A 16,269-nucleotide genomic window follows, 5' to 3' on the forward strand; every position below is an offset into this window, starting at 1 on the left:
GAGAAAAACAAGGGGCAATAACACTTGTTCTTCTATTCTGTGTTCCCCCAAGTCTCCCGATAAAAATGGTACCTCACTTGTGTGGGTAGGCCTGGTGCCCGCAGCAGGAAGTGCCCCAAAACGCAACATGGACACATCACATTTTTACGCTGAAATCTGATGTTTTTTGAAAAGTGCTTAGCTGTGGATTTTGGCCTCTAGCTCAGCCAACACCTAGGGAAACCTAGCAAACCTATACATTTTTAAAAACTAGACACATAGAGGAATTCAGAATGGGGTGACTTGTGGGGCTCTCACTGAATTCTGTTACCCAGAATACTTTGCAAGCCTCACCATTTGGCAAAAAAAAACACTTTTTCCTCACATTTCGGTGATGGAAAGTTCTGGAATATGAGGGAGAGACAGAAATTTCCTTCCACCCAGCATTCCCCGTCTCCAGATAAAATGATACTTCACTTGTGTGGGTAGGCGCAGTGCCCGCGACAGGAAATGCCCCCAAAACACACATGAACACATCACAATTTCTCAAAGAAAACGGACATGTTTTTTGCAAAGTGCCTAGCTGAGGATTTTTGCCTCAAGGTTATCCGGCACCTAGGGAAACCTAGCAAACCTATACAACTTGGAAAACGAAACACGTAGGGGAATTCAGACTGGGGTGACTTGTGTGGCTCTCACTGAGTTCTGTTACCCAGAATCCTTTGTAAAAACCTCAACATTTGGCAAAAAAACACTTTTTCCTCACATTTTGGTGCTGCAAAGTTCTGGAATCTGAGGGGAGCCACAAACATCCTTCCACCCAGCAACTTTGAAAGGGTTGCTACCTCTGCCACCTGGCCCCAGGACAGATGGGGACAATACATAGCCCCTCTATTAACCGGTACTCTCCAGGCGGCTTACCAGGCCATGAACCCGGGAGGTACAACACCCTATCAGGATATCAAGAAAAGCATATTAGAACGGGTAAGATTCGACACAGAACACTATCAGCTCCGATTCAAGAAGGCTAAATGGGGGCCTTCAGAAAACCCCAAGGCTTTGTATTTTCGAATAAAAGACTTGGGCCTAAAGTGGTGACATTATAGAAACCATATTGTTGGAACAATACCTGGAAATACTAATTGCCTCCACCCGCAACTGGATTAAACAACATCCTAACCCAGATACTTCAACCACCATTGAGTTAGCGTGTGCCTATCATCGTTCCATGGAATTTAAAACCACACCACATCGCGTGACCCCTAACCCATCCAAAGTTGCAGGGAGTGGGGGCATATTGCCCGTGTATGTCCCCACAAGACCGACAAACCTGAGCCCATGGAGAAAGGCATTACCCGGGGATGGGTATATTACATAGGAAATGAAGATAAACAATACAAAAAAGAGGTACTGATCAATTGACGAAGAACCCTAGCTCTAATCGATTCTGGCTGTAGCCAGTCAGTTGTCAGAACCAACTTGGTCAATAAAAACGCCCTCATTCCAGGGGTCACAGTAGCTATCTGCTGTATTCATGGAGAGTCCCGGGAATATCCCATGACCTGGGTCTCGCTGACGTGGGAGGGGAGAGGATTCAAGGTCAGAATGGGAGTGGTAGACCGTCTAGTAGAAGAGACTATAATTGGAACCGATTATATACACTTTGCTGCTCTTTTAGATAGTACACAAAAGACAGAAGAAAGCGTTCCCTGGTGGAAAGATGCCCCTTTTGCTTCCAAATTTATACCATCTACCCCAACAAGATATAAACCGAGCGAGAACAAGAAAAGGGAAACCAAAAGAATATGGGGGTCATTACGACCCTGGCGGTTGACGGAGAAGTGGCGGTTTTACCGCCAACAGGCTGGCGGTAAAAAATTTGGAATTATGACCATGGCGGTTACGGCCATGGTCATCCGCCACTTCTCTGATCAGACCGCCATGGCGGAGACGACTGCTGGGCTGGAGACTTGGGTCTCCAGCCCGGCGGCCGTCACAAGACCACCAGCTCACTCATGGGGTTTAGAACCGCCATGAAATCCATGGCGGTAAGCACTATCAGTGCCAGGAAATTTCTTCCCTGGCACTGATAGGGGTCTCCGCCACCCCCCTCCAGCACCTCCCTCCCCACCCCTACCCCAACATCACAACACAGACACACACCCGACAGGCATGCAGACACCACCAACACACATTCCCGCACACACACGAACAAACATGCCAACAGACACACACACAGTCATACACGCACACCCTCATTCAGACATACACGCACACATCCATACAGACATACATTCAGACACACACACACACATTTCCATTCACACTACACCCCGCATGCATACACGCACTCACACACCCCCTCTACATACTCACACGCACACCCCCATGCACCCAATGAAATTCCTTCCCTGGCACTGATAGGGGTCTCCACCACCCCCCTCCAACACCCCCCTCTCCACCCCTACCCCAACATCACAACACAGACACACACCCGACACGCATGCAGACACCACCAACACACATTCCCGCACACACATGAACAAACATGCCAACAGACACACACACAGTCATACACGTAAACCCTCATTCAGACATACACGCACACATCCATACAGACATACATTCAGAGAGCCACACACACATTTCCATTCACACTACACCCCGCATGCATACACGCACTCACACACCCCCTCTACATACTCACACGCACACCCCCATGCACCCACACATCACACAATACCTCCCCACCCCCCTCCCCTAACGGACGATCAACTTACCTTGTCCGTTGATCTTCCGGGAGGGGACGGGATCCATGGGGGCTGCTCCGGCGCCAGCACACCGTCAACAGAACACCCCCACGCCGAATCACAGAACGTGATTCGGTGGGCGGTGTTCTGTTGACGTGGCGGTGGAGGTGGAGAAACCTCCACTTCCCTGCTGCCCGCCAGTATGGCTGCTGGCGGCTTTCCGTCCGGAAAAGAACGGAGGGCTGCCAGCAGTCATAATACGTCGAGTGGAAAACCGCCACCATTGGCGGTCTTCAGCACGCCGGTCCCTCGGCGTTCTTGTGAAAAGACCGCCGAGGTCGAAATGACCCCCTATATGCTTCTAAAGACACTGAACCAACCAGGGTAATTTCAGAAGTCACCACTTTCACTAGTCTCCCTCCTTTTCGCTCTTGTCAAAGGGAAGATCCTACCCTCCTTGATGTCTGGAGAGCTGCCCGACCTAGAAACCCTGGGGACAAGTGACCCTCTTTTTTCCATTTATAAGAACCTGTTATATAGGATCACAAACCCTAATAACCAGGAAAAGAAACAGTTGCTCGTACCAGAGCCTTACCAGCTCCAGGTCTTACATTTAGCTCATAGTCAGCCAGGAGGGGGTCACTACGGTAGGGGGAAAAACGAAGAGTATGTGTTGAGAAGATTTTACTGTCCAGGAGTGTTTTCACAGATCCGGAAATTTTGCCAACAATGCCCCATGTGTCAGTTTATTGATCCAGGACCTCGGAAAAAGGTTCCCTTACAACCCCTACCCATCATTGAGGTACCCTTTTCCAGAGTAGGGATGGACATAGTAGGACCCCTCATATCTTCTTCTAAGGGTTATAAATATATACTATTCTTGGTTGACTACGCCACCAGATATCCTGAGGCCCTTCCCCTCACTAGTATTAACACAAAGAGTGTAGCCAACGCCATGATCAGGTTTTTTTCTCGAATAGGTTTTCCTACAGAAATATTAACTGACCAAGGAACCCAGTTTATGCCAAAATTAATGTCCCAGATCTGCCAACTGCTAGATATTAAACACCTCAGAACCGCAGTATATTACCCACAAACCGACGGCCTGGTAGAAAGGTACAACCGCACCCTAAAAAAGCTTTAAAAAAAATCAGTATCAGATTCTGGTAAAGACTGGGATAAGAGATTACCCCTCATTCTCTATGCGATTAGGACACATGAACAAGCCTCTACCGGGCATAGTCCATTGAACTGGTCTTTGGCCGACAACCCGAACCCTACTTGATATGGCAGCTGAGATGTGGGAAGAGGAGGAAAGTGGAGAAAAATCCCTTTTAGACTATACCAGTGACCTAAAATCCCAACTTCAGTCGGTATGGGAGGATGTAAGAGAAAATCTAGAGAAGGCCCTAACCAAACAAAACATTACTACGATAGAAACGCTCAGATGTGTACCTTAAATAAGGGAGAAAAAGTTCTTGTCCTTTTACCTAGCTCAGAAAATAAGCTACTGGCCCGGTGGCAAGGACCCTATAAGGTTCTAGGAGCCATCACTCCTGTTACCTATACTATTGAGATAACAGAAAATCCAAAAAGAACTCAAATCTTTCACATAAATCTCTTAAAAAAGTGGGAAGAACCCTGAATGCCTGAAAGAAGAGGAGAACACATATCATGTTCCCCGTGACAAAAGACCAAAGAAGCCTCGGACATTACCACAAGAGACAAACGTATCTACAGAGACTTATATCTTTGCGCTTAAGAGATTAAATAAATATCACGTACGACAGTCCTTGGTGTAATCATAATCATTTAAAACCATAATACCTAGGCGTAACGAGAACCCACTACAGTGACATTATCAAGTTAATAGTGCTGAAACCTCTTTTGCAGTCACTGGTAGTGTTTTGTTACCCTCAAAACAGGTTGCATTTGTTCTGTAATCTAATTCCCAATATTGTCAATATAGTTTCTGAAACCTTCTAATATGAGTTTATAATTAAAAGAGAATCGTTGTTGATGGTGTTTAAGACTGTTAACTTTACCAGTGCTAATGACTGCTAAAGTTCTTGTGCAGTCTTATAAACATGGTAAAATTGCCTTACACCCACTTGGCTCATTTATTTACATGCAGGTCCCTAGAAGAGTGGTAATACACATACCCAAGGCCTGTAAGTTAAATGCTACTAGTAGGCCTGCAGCACTTATTGTGCACCCACTGAAGTCACCTTTCCAAACATGTCTCAGGCCTGCAATTGTAGTTTGTGTGCAGTTGTAAACTCCCTTGTCGACCTGGCAAAATAAACTTTTTGCCACCCCTAAACATTCCTTTTTAATGACATATAAAATACCTCTATGGGAAGCCCTAAACAGCCTATAGGGCAGGGTATAGTGTATTTAAAAAGTTGGACATGTACTTTTAGGTTTTACATATCCTGGTAATGAAAAACTCTTAAATGTCTTTTTCACTAATGTAAGGACTACCTCTCCCATAGGATAACCTTGGGTTGCCCATTTCAATTTATTAAGTGATAACATTTGCTTGGGAATGGGTCAAAACGCCATGTTTGGACTCAAAAGAATTGTAATATAAAACCCTCTTTAATGGAAAAGTCGGATTTTAAGTCACAATTCTGAAAATGCCACTTCTAGAAAGTTGCCATTTGCTTGTCCTAACCATTTGGTAGCAGCAGTCTGTACCCTGGGTAATATGACTAGGTGTAGTTGGCAGTTGGTGTTTGTGTATTTGTCACAGACAGTATCATAAAGGGGGGGTTGGCAGGATGGGCCACCCTGACCAGATGGAAGGGCTGAGATATCACCTACCACACTTTCACTTCAGAGGAGATGCATCAGCACACACATTCTTACTAGCCTTTTGTGACTCTTGACATCCTGGGACCAGGGCAGGGGAAGGAAGGAAGTTCCAGAACCAGATGTGGCAGGGAGTCTAGAAGTTTCTCCCATTTCAAAGCTGGCACCAGGTATTAACATTGGTCCTTCAGACCAACTGTTGAGTGCACTCCTGAACCTGTGGATACTACAGAAGAAGGACTGCTGCCAGAGGACTATCTTGCTACCTGGGGAGGAAGAATGGACCTGCTCCCTTCATTCCGTGCTCCCTGAAGTGACTCCAAGGGTCAGTTAACTGATCCGCTCTTCAGAGCTATGGGGACATAACAAGCTCCATCATGGTCGAACTGAACTTATGTCTTTCTCTGGGTCTAGCAGGACCAGATGACCGGGAGTGGCACTTTGTGCTTTAAACCACTATACTTACCTATATTCTTGAAATTGCATGTCTCAGATCGTACTGATTGGAATTTTGCTTCTTTGGTCTCAAATGGTTTATCAAATTATAATCTATTTTTCTAAATTGGTTTGGGATTTTTCTTGTGTTGTCACTTTATTACAGTTTGTGTGCTTCATACATACTTTACACATTGCCTTTAAGTTAAGCTTGACTGCTTTTGTGCCAAGCTACCAGAGTGTTAAGCATAGGTTAATTTAGTGACTTTTGTGGTTCACCCTGGCAAGAGTTGTGGTTGTTTCTTGAGAAGGGTTTTCACCCTTCCCCCAATCAATACCCCAATTTACCACACCCATCTAGTAGCATAGTAGCAGAATTACTAAGTGTGAAAGCAGAAAACCTGGGATTAGTCCTTCCTGCTTCACCAAATAGTATGGCCCTAGGCAAAAATATGTCTTGAGTTTAATTTAATAGACAGCAGGGTTGTTCCATGTACAATAGGAACCTGAATTCAGCTGACTCTGTTCCACCAGCAACTCTTCTTTCTTACTATTTCTGCCTATATGCAGCTTGTGCTCCAGCTCCAATTGAAGGCAAGGCACAGGAACAAAAACACCAACATTTTGGCTGCTTACCTTTCTAAATGTTGTGCAGCTAATGTTGATTTTCTGGCTTCCTGATGTGCTGCATTTTGGGAGAATTACAGAGTGGACATTTTTCTACGTTCTTCCTGCTGATTTCTTGCAGGCTTCTGGCGCTGGGAATGCTGGGAAAAATCAAAGAGAGGACGCAAGGCAGAATTGAAGGGGTTTTCCTGACTTGCTCCTGCCCTGTGCATGATCCTTACAGCAGTGCTGGAGTTTAATTGTTCACCTGCCGAATGTATACATAGGTATGCAGAACTATCCAATCATGTGACCAGGACCATTTGGTGGTGTTGAAATGTTTGAGAGTGGGAATCCCTAGTTCTTGTTCTTCACAAATTCCCTTTCTATATATAATTGATCTGTGAATGGACTTGAAGAGATGGAATCAGTAATGTGATGAGGAACACGTACATTTGCTAGAGAGAACAGGGTGTGGGAAATTGAGTTTTTTGACTTTCTGTTAATAACACACCATACATACATCCATTTTTAAGTCTCCCCTAGGCAGCGCACAGGCTGCCTCTTCGAGACATGCTGTATCTCATCTGTGGGCTCAGAGACACACCCATCTCCTGTAATTTGTTACTTTGTGTGCCCTTCCAAAATCCTTGATTTTCTGTGGGCAATCGCTTTCATTTGTCCCTCCTTTTGGTGTGTTGCTCACACCCATGGTGACTGGTCCTATAACTGGTAGGCTTTTACTTCTCGCCATTTGTCTTACGTTCATGCACAATTGTTTTCTTTTGCCACTCAGCTCGGCCTTAGGGAGCAGCAGAAGTAAGTGCTTTACAACCCTGCATGTCAGCCTTTTGTCGTGTGGCTTCAGCTGTGTGGGGAACGCCTGTGCAATGCAATCCAGTATCAGCACAGCACCAAAGGATTTGGGTCTGTGTAAATATGAAAGGACAGATGGACCTGAAGGAAAAAGCTGTAGGGTTATTGAAAAACTCGCACACCCTGTCATCCGCAGCCATTATGGTTTCAACAAAATACACTAATATTGTATGACTATTCAGCATTAGCCTGCGTACTTTGAGTGACTCAGGCTATTTTTGCAGCTTTACTTCAGTGCAAAAATAATTGACAATGGGCTTGTGAATGACTAATGACTTTATTCTAGTTTTAGTTTTCTGCTCCTCTCCCAGTACTTTGACAATTTCACTAAGCAAAGGATTCTGTCCTGACTTGTCTAAATATACTCTAACCTTGGACATTCTTGCTTCACTTCCACACAGATGCCAGAAGGCGGGGGCCAGAGATGCAAGTGCAGCCCTCAAGAGAGGGCTAGACATGTTCAGACATGTTATTACAGTATTGGACGCCGGTGCATTACTACCATCCCCAATGTATATGTTCCACAAACACAGCATCCTTTCCACAAATCACCGCCACCACTGGACACCCTCCCAACCTCAAGAACATTCCTCTCTCTATCAAAATTTAGCCCCCGCCCCAAAACATGACTAAATTTACCAGATCCCACATAGGCAATCCTGCATACTCAAGTTTAATCCACATCTAAAGTGAGTGCAACAGAAACTCACTTATTTTAAGCAACTTAATTTTTAAATGCTCTCCATAAGTAACACTCGCTCTCGGAAAAGAAACTATTTAAAAAAAGGTCTGGACAGAAATTTAACCCGTCTTCTTATTAATACAGTATATTTGGGTTAAACCAGGTATACTTTTAACTCATTCATTCCCTTTTATGAATACATAGCAGTTTGTTTTATACACATTAATGTATCTGATTGACCAGTTTGTGGCAAATGTATTGCGTTCTGGCGTCACCTAGCAGCCAGCGTGTTTACAGTCAAATACAAATTGTTTTCTAATGTGACCCATCATGCTATTACACTTACTTAACTGCTATCGGCTGTTGTCTGTCTCTGTCTGTATGCTGTCTATCTGCTGTCGTCACCTGTCTGCTGTTGTCATCTGTCTGCTGTCATCACCTGTCTGCTGTTGTCAGCTGTCTGTGTACTGCCGTCTGTCTGCTGTCATCTGTCTGCTGTCTTTCTGTCTACTATCAGTCTGTCTGCTGTCTGTCATCTGTCTGTCTGCTGCATGTTTGCTGTCATCTGTCTTCTGTCATCTGCTGTTGTCTGACTGCTGCCTGTCTTCTGTTGTCTGTCTGCTGTCAACCTTCTGCTGTCTGCTGTCATTGCCTGACTGCTGACATTGCCAGTATGCGGTCATCTGGCTGTCTGCTGTCTGTCTTCTGTCATCTGTTTGCTGTCATCTCCTGTCTGCTGTTATCGCCTGTCTGCTGTTGTCTTTCAGTCAGTCTGCTGTCATGTGTATGCTGTCAGTCTGTCTGCTGCAGGTCTGTCATTTGTCTGCCGTCTACCCCCTGTCTACTGTCTGTCATCATCTGTCTGTTGTTGTCTGCCTACTGCCATCTGTTTGCTGTCAAGTGCTGCCATCGCCTGTCTGCTCTCATCAACTCTCTGCTATTGCCTTGTGTCTACTGTCCTCTTTCTGTTGTTGTCTGTCTGTCTGCTGTCTGTCACCTGACTGTCTACTGTTGTCTGACTGTCTGCTGTCTTCCGTCTGTCCTTTATATGTCTGTCTGCTGTCTGTATACTGTTGTCTGTCTGCTGTTGTCTGCCTGCTGTCTGTTGTCTGCTGTCATCTGTCTGCTGTGGTCTGCCTGCTGTCGTCTGTCTGCTGTTAGTCTGCCTGCTCTGGTCTGTCTGTGTGTCATCTATGTATGCTTCTTCTAACATTTTTCTTTACCTTATTTGTGCTTCTTGCTCTCTCTGTTCTATTTTCATTTCATCCCGCTTGTTACTAACTAGCATTTCCAGAGTGTCTCATGTCTCGTTCTGTTTACCAGCATCCATCACAGTGTAGGTGTTTTCTACATCAAGATCATATTTTTTAACTCAACTTGCAGTTTCAGTAGCAGGGTAACTTAGAAGTTGGCCATTCGATTCCTAAAGCAAGAGACATCAGCAACATACCTAAACAAATAGCTGCTGTGTTCTGGATAATATGCTGAATGCCTAAACACTTATAAGGGCCAAAAGGCAAGACCTATTGCCTATTCTATGTCTTCTGTCGGTCTATCTGCTGTCTGTCTGTTGTCCGACTATCTTCAGTCTATTTTCTGTCTGTCTACTGTCTGTCTACTGTCCTCATCTGTCTCCTGTCGTCACCTGTATGCTGTCATCACCTCTCTGCTGTTATCATCTGTCTGCTGTTGTCTATCTGCTGTCTGTCTGCTGTCATCTGTCTACTGTCGTCTGACTGCTCTCTTTCATCTGTCTGCGGCCTGTCCGTGTCTGTCTGCTGTCATCTGTCTGTCTGCTGTTGTCTGTCTGCTGTCATCTGTCTGTTGTCTGTCTGCTTCTGTGTGTCTGCTGTCATCTGTATGCCGTCTGTCTATTTGCTGTCGTCTGACTGTCTGCCTATCGTCTGTCTGCTGTTGTCTGTGTGTCATCTATGTATGCTCCCTCTAACATTTTTCTTTACCTTACTTGTGCTTCTTGTTCTCTCTGTTCTATTTTTATTTTATCTCGCTTATAACTAATTAGCATGTCTAGAGTGTCTCATGTCCCTTTCTGTTCACCAGTGTCCATCACGGCTAGGTGCTTTCTACATCAATATATTTTTTAGCTTAATTTGCAGTTTCAGTAGCAGTGTAACTTAGAAGTTGGCCATTCCATGCCTAAAGCAAAAGACACTACCAACACCCCTAAAAAATAGCTGCTGTGTTTGGATAATATGCTGCATGTCTAAACACTTATTAGGGCCAAAAGGCGAGACCTATTGGCTATGCCATTGCTTGTTTGTGTATCGCAGTCATGATTTGCAGAGAACAATTAATGCCCCTTGGGCTGTTCTAAAGCTATCTCACTGCCCACTGTGCTCACCCTGTTTCCCCCTTCCTCCCTGGTCCCTCCTAGTTACTGTTGGAAGAATTGTATTTGCAGCGATAACAGGTTAAGTTTAATACAGTCTGGGAACACGGGTGACAGACTTAATCAGGGCCACGCATATACGTATGGAGAGCACACCACTACACTGCCTACTTGCCCATGTGACGAAACCAAAAGGATGCAAAAGGGCCTACAAATGTTTACAACTGACTTTAGTGTTAGCCCAGCATAGAGTGGCTATCACATGGATGGGACAAAGAGCAACCACAGTTGAGTCCTGTCACAGGGGGGTACAGGAGTGGGCGCTGGCTGAAGAGGCACATATGAAAGGGAGAAGACAAGATAATAAACTGCAGGAACATCTGCAGACTTGGAGGGAAATATCCAATGCGTTCCACCACTCTGATACAGGTATGGAAACCACATACAGTAAAAGCCCTGATGCTAGCGAAGATGAGGGCGCAAACACAGGTGGAGGGGACGATTAAGGGAGGTGATGGGGAGAAGAACGCCGCTTGCCTGTGGTGTACCACAAAACGGGGGACACCATAGGCGGTTTGTGTCGGTTGTGGTTGTGGCGTGGCGAGACGCTTCACACCACGAACTGCCATGTATTATATACAGTGTGCCTCTGACTGCTGCTTATTGTTATCTGAAAACCAAAATAAAGGTTCTACAACAAAGTTCAATAGATTCTTTCTTGCACTCTTGCATTGTCAAGAAATAGTTTGCTACAGAAATTAATTCAGAAAGATTTTTGTTTTGCCAGCCATTACATATTCTTAATTGTTCCTGGCATTAGGCAACATCCCTTAAGCAAAAGCAGCTTCTATTGCTTCTTGAGAGATCCTAGCAACATTCACTATACTATACCTGAAATCTCTTTTAAGCTACCAAGGAAATTAACAAGAGCTCCCCGTAGTTTGGTGTAAAATTATTCTTGTTCAAGTTGGTATTAGTTGGGTACTCTTAAACAACAGCATTCAGAAAAAACATCTTTAGCCCCTAATGGAGCAGCATCATTAGCAGGAGGTTGCCATAGCCAGTTGACCTTGATTGGAAGTTGGTCTTACACTGCTCCTGACACAATGACCTGTAGTAATTGACTAACATCAATTTTGTTATATAGAAAAGTACACTGTTCCAAAGGACGACAAACCTATTTGGTGTATAGGGAAGCAAGGGCGAAGGGAGTCAGAGATACAATTGGTATCAGGAGAGCCCTCAAGCACCCACTAGGGTGACAAGTTTCATCATTGGGCTATCTCCTTGTCAGACCGGTGCTGCAATGTCTGGCGGACCACCCACAGATTGGGATGGTACTCAACCGAAGGCAATTTGCCAGGTGGAGGTCTGGAATGAAAACTGACTAAAAAGATAGTGAGAGATGTATGGGTGAAGGAGAGTGAGGATAAGATAAAATTGTCTCTGAGCCTAAAACATCACTTATTTAATGAATCAGAAGAAAGGTTCAGGCCAAGATTAAAATCATTCAGAGTCTTAGCGGGAATAATGTCCCGGTATACTCTATAAAAAAGGAAGGGTAGTGTGCCTAATCCTGTCTATTTATGGTCAACATGTTTTGCGTCTTTTTGTGGTCAAATAATGATCCTGTGACGCTTCGTCAGGACCCAGAAAACTACTTCTCTGTTGCGCCACGGCCGCAAACGTGGGCAGCGGCGGCGCAACATTATGCAGCAGCAGCGGCACGTGGGCGGGCCGCAGGGGAAGCCGCGGCTCCAGTCAAGGGTTGCGGCACTCGCCGTTTCCCTTTTCTGCGGCCGCGGATTCCGGGAAGGACGCGGCAGGATCAAAAGACCCGAACCGGGTCTCGGCACTCGCCGCACTTGCCGCGCTTAGCGTGCTAGTGCTATTTTTATTACAGTGGGATTCCCATTACCACTCCTTTTTACCACTTACCGGCCACACAAGCTGGATATTTGCACATGACTCCCTTTTATGCCTATCCTTCTCTTTCCCAGCATGCTGCTCACTTCCCCTCTTCCCAGCATGCATTGTTTCTCCTTGTTTAGACGCATATTCTTTATTCATTGTTATAACCTCTTCCCCAATCCAAGATGGTGGTGTTTCTACTTCCTGTTTTCTACTTCCTGTTTAGGGGTATATAAGGGGAATTCTGCTTCTTGTTCATTGCGTTGCAACACTCCTTTGGTGGTAGTCACGCTCCGGCTGGTTTCCTCTTGTGGATCCAGTTATTCCTGACCTATCTTCGTCTCCAGTTTTCCTGAACTCTCGGATCATCAGTTCTAACATCCTTGTGTCCTCCTTCTGTTTCAGGGAGTTCCTGTTGGAGGTTTTTTACCCTTTTGGGGTTTTTCCTCTGGGAATCCTTCTGGAGGGCACGGACTGTACTGGCTTGCTATTCTCAAACAACACCGTGGCTACCGGAAGGGGTCACCCCTGCCTCGGCCAGAGCAGAACCTGCCGGAATCGGGGTCGTTCCCCAACTCTCATCAACTTCGACGGTAAGCCCAGTGAAAACCGTGACAGCTCACTTCCCCTCTTTCCAGCATGCATTGTTTTTCCTTGTTTAGACGCATGTTCTTTATTCATTGTTATAACCTCTTCCCCAATCCAAGATACTGGTGTTTCTACTTCCTGTTTTCTACTTCCTGTTTAGGGGTATATAAGGGGAATTCTGCTTCTTGTTCATTGCGTTGCAACACTCCTTTGGTGGTAGTCACACTCTGGCTGGTTTCCTCCTGTGGATCCAGTTATTCCTGACCTGTCTTCGTCACCAGTTTTCCTGTACTCTCGGATCATCAGTTCTAACGTCCTTGTGTCCTCCTTCTGTTTCAGGGAGTTCCTGTTGGAGGTTTTTACCCTTTTGGGGTTTTTCCTCTGGGACTCCTTCTGGAGGGCACGGACTGTAGTGGCTTGCTATTGTCAAACAGCACCGTGGCTACCGGAAGGGGCCGCCCCTACCTCGGCCAGAGCAGAACCTGCAGGAATCGGGGTCGTTCCCCAACTCTCATCAACTTCGACAGTAAGCCCAGTGAAAACCGTGACAGATTGCAACGGCCAAAAATCCAGTTGCAGTCCGGAACCATGGATAATCCAGTGGCAAATACGGAACCCACCAGCCAAACCCTGCTCATGACTATACAACAACAGGCTCAAGAACTCCAACAGCTACGTACTGAAAACACCGTCTATCGACAAGCCTTTGCATCCAGGACCACTGATGTCCCCTCAGTATCTGCCACTACACCTCGTTTCTCCGGGGATCCTAACAAATTGAGAGAATTCCTGGATGCCTTGACGGTTTATTTTGCTTTTCCCCCTCACAATTTGTGCAAGACAAGACCAAGGTGGGGTATTTAATTAGCGCTTTATCGGGGCCAGCCTTGGCTTGGGCCACTCCTTTAGTGACAAGAAATGACCCCTGCCTGTCTAATTATTCCAACTTTGTCACTACCTTTAAACAGATGTTTGAGCGCCCTGGACTCGAGTCTTCAGCAGAAGAAGCTCTCTGCGATATCCAAAAGGAAATCAAGATGTATTACTATACATCACCTGTTTCAGACAATTAGCAGCGAAACATCCTGGGTGGAACGTACCTTGGTGACACTGTTCCGCAGGGGTCTCAGAGAGGACATTAAGGATGAACTGGTGCACTCTGCTAGAATAGAGAACCTTAAAGGATTGATGGATCAGACCCTGACGATAGAATATCAGTTGAATGAGCGAAGAATGGAGAAAAGGAAGAGTCATTTGCCATCCCACTCAGTGACGTCTCGCACCTTCCCTCATCGTACCGAAGAAGTCCGTCCTGAACCTAAGGGGGCTACCGAGGAAGAGCCGATGCAAATTGATACGGCTCGAGGACCTTTATCAGCTAGTGAAAGAGAACACAGACGAAGGAAGGGACTTTGTCTGTATTGTGGTGCAGCTGGTCACCTAATTCGCACCTGCCCGTTCGTCCAGCCAAGCCTTTGGGAAACGCCAACTCCCATCCTCAGTGAGAAGGGTAAGGACGGGATATCGTGAAATACCTTCCATTTGTTCTTCCAGGGAGGAAGGAACTGCTCTTTTTCTTTTACCAGTTATCCTTCACTTAACTGATGGCCGGGAAGAAAGAACCCTGGCTTTATTGGACTGCGGAGCCAGTGGCATCTATTTAGATGAAGCATGGGCCAAAGACAGATAGCACAAATACCTAAGGAAGTACCAGAACAAGTCCACACGGTGGATGGATCACTCTTGGCCTCAGGACCCGTACAGTATACCACCCCTACTTTCTGTCTCCAGTTTGGGAAACACCAAGAAAATCTTTCGTTTGATTTAATTTCATCACCACACCACGTCATGATCCTGGGAATTCCATTGCTCACACGGCACAACCCTTACATCAACTGGGAAACAAGAACTATTTCTTTATCCTCTCACTTTCTCACTTCTGCCAACACCACTGCTACCTAGCAGGAGATTATTGGTCCCCAAAAGGTTTCTTAGCAGCACCCCCTAAGGTGGGATGCTCTATTAACGTCCTACAGGGAGTACCCAGTCATTATCAAGAATATGCCGATGTATTCCAGAAGCCAGAAAAACCTGAACTGCCACCCCATAGAGAATTCGATTGCGCCATTCCTTTAGAACCAGATACAGTGGTTCCTTTTGGGCGAATGTATTCCCTAACAGAACCTGAGAAGCAGATTGTTAAGGAATACCTTGATGAGAACATACAGAGCGGATTGATTGCTCCCTCCTCTTCACCTGCAGGGGCTCATCTCTTCTTTGTGCCTAAGAGGACGAAAGATTTGTGTCCCTGTATTGATTTCAGAGGATTAAACAAGATCACTATTAAGGATCGGTACCCGTTACCCCTTATTAAGGACATCCTGGAAGCGGTCAGAGGGGCAAAGAGATTCACCAAGTTGGATCTCAGAGGAGCATACCATCTTTTAAGGATCAAAGAAGGTGATGAGTGGAAGACCGCTTTTAGAACACCTTTCGGTCACTACGAATATTGAGTAATGCCATTCAGACTCACCAATGCCCCTTCCATTTTTCAAAGGTTCATGGACTCTATTTTTTCCGACCTTCTACAACAAACAGTGGTTGTTTATCTCGACGACATTTTAATATTTTCTGTCCACCCAGAGCAACACTCTAAACATGTTCTCCAAGTTCTAGAGAGACTCAGACAACACCATTTATTTTGCAAACCCGTAAAGTGCGAGTTTGATCGAACAGAGGTAAAATACTTGGGATATTGCATTAACCAAACTGGGGTCGCCATGGATTCAGACAAGGTGCAAGCTATATTGGATTGGCCATCTCCCTCTTCCATCAAAGAGACTCAGGTGGTCATTTTGACCCTGGTGGTCCGAGACTGCCAGGGCTAATAGGACGGAAGCACCGCCAACAGGCTGGCGGTGCATCCAGCCCTATTACGACCGCAGCGGAAGCGCCGCGGTCGCACCGCCGGGGCCGGCGTTTTCCCGCCGTTTTAGCCCCGGCGGTGATAATCCGCCAGGGCAGTGGTGCAAGCAGCGCTACCCTGGGGATTATGACACCCCTACCGCCAGCCTGTTTCTGGCGGTTTGCACTGCCAGGAAGAGGCTGGCGGTAAGGGGTGTCCTGGGGCCCCTGGAGGCCCCTGCACTGCCCATGCCACTGGCATGGGCAGTGCAGGGGCCCCCTAACAGGGCCCCGGCCAGCTTTTCACTGTCTGCATAGCAGACAGTAAAAAGCGCGACGGGTGCAACTGCACCCGTTGCACGGCCGCAACACCG

This window comes from Pleurodeles waltl, chromosome 1_2 (genome assembly GCF_031143425.1).
Source record: "Pleurodeles waltl isolate 20211129_DDA chromosome 1_2, aPleWal1.hap1.20221129, whole genome shotgun sequence".
Classification (NCBI taxonomy): Eukaryota; Metazoa; Chordata; class Amphibia; order Caudata; family Salamandridae; genus Pleurodeles; species Pleurodeles waltl.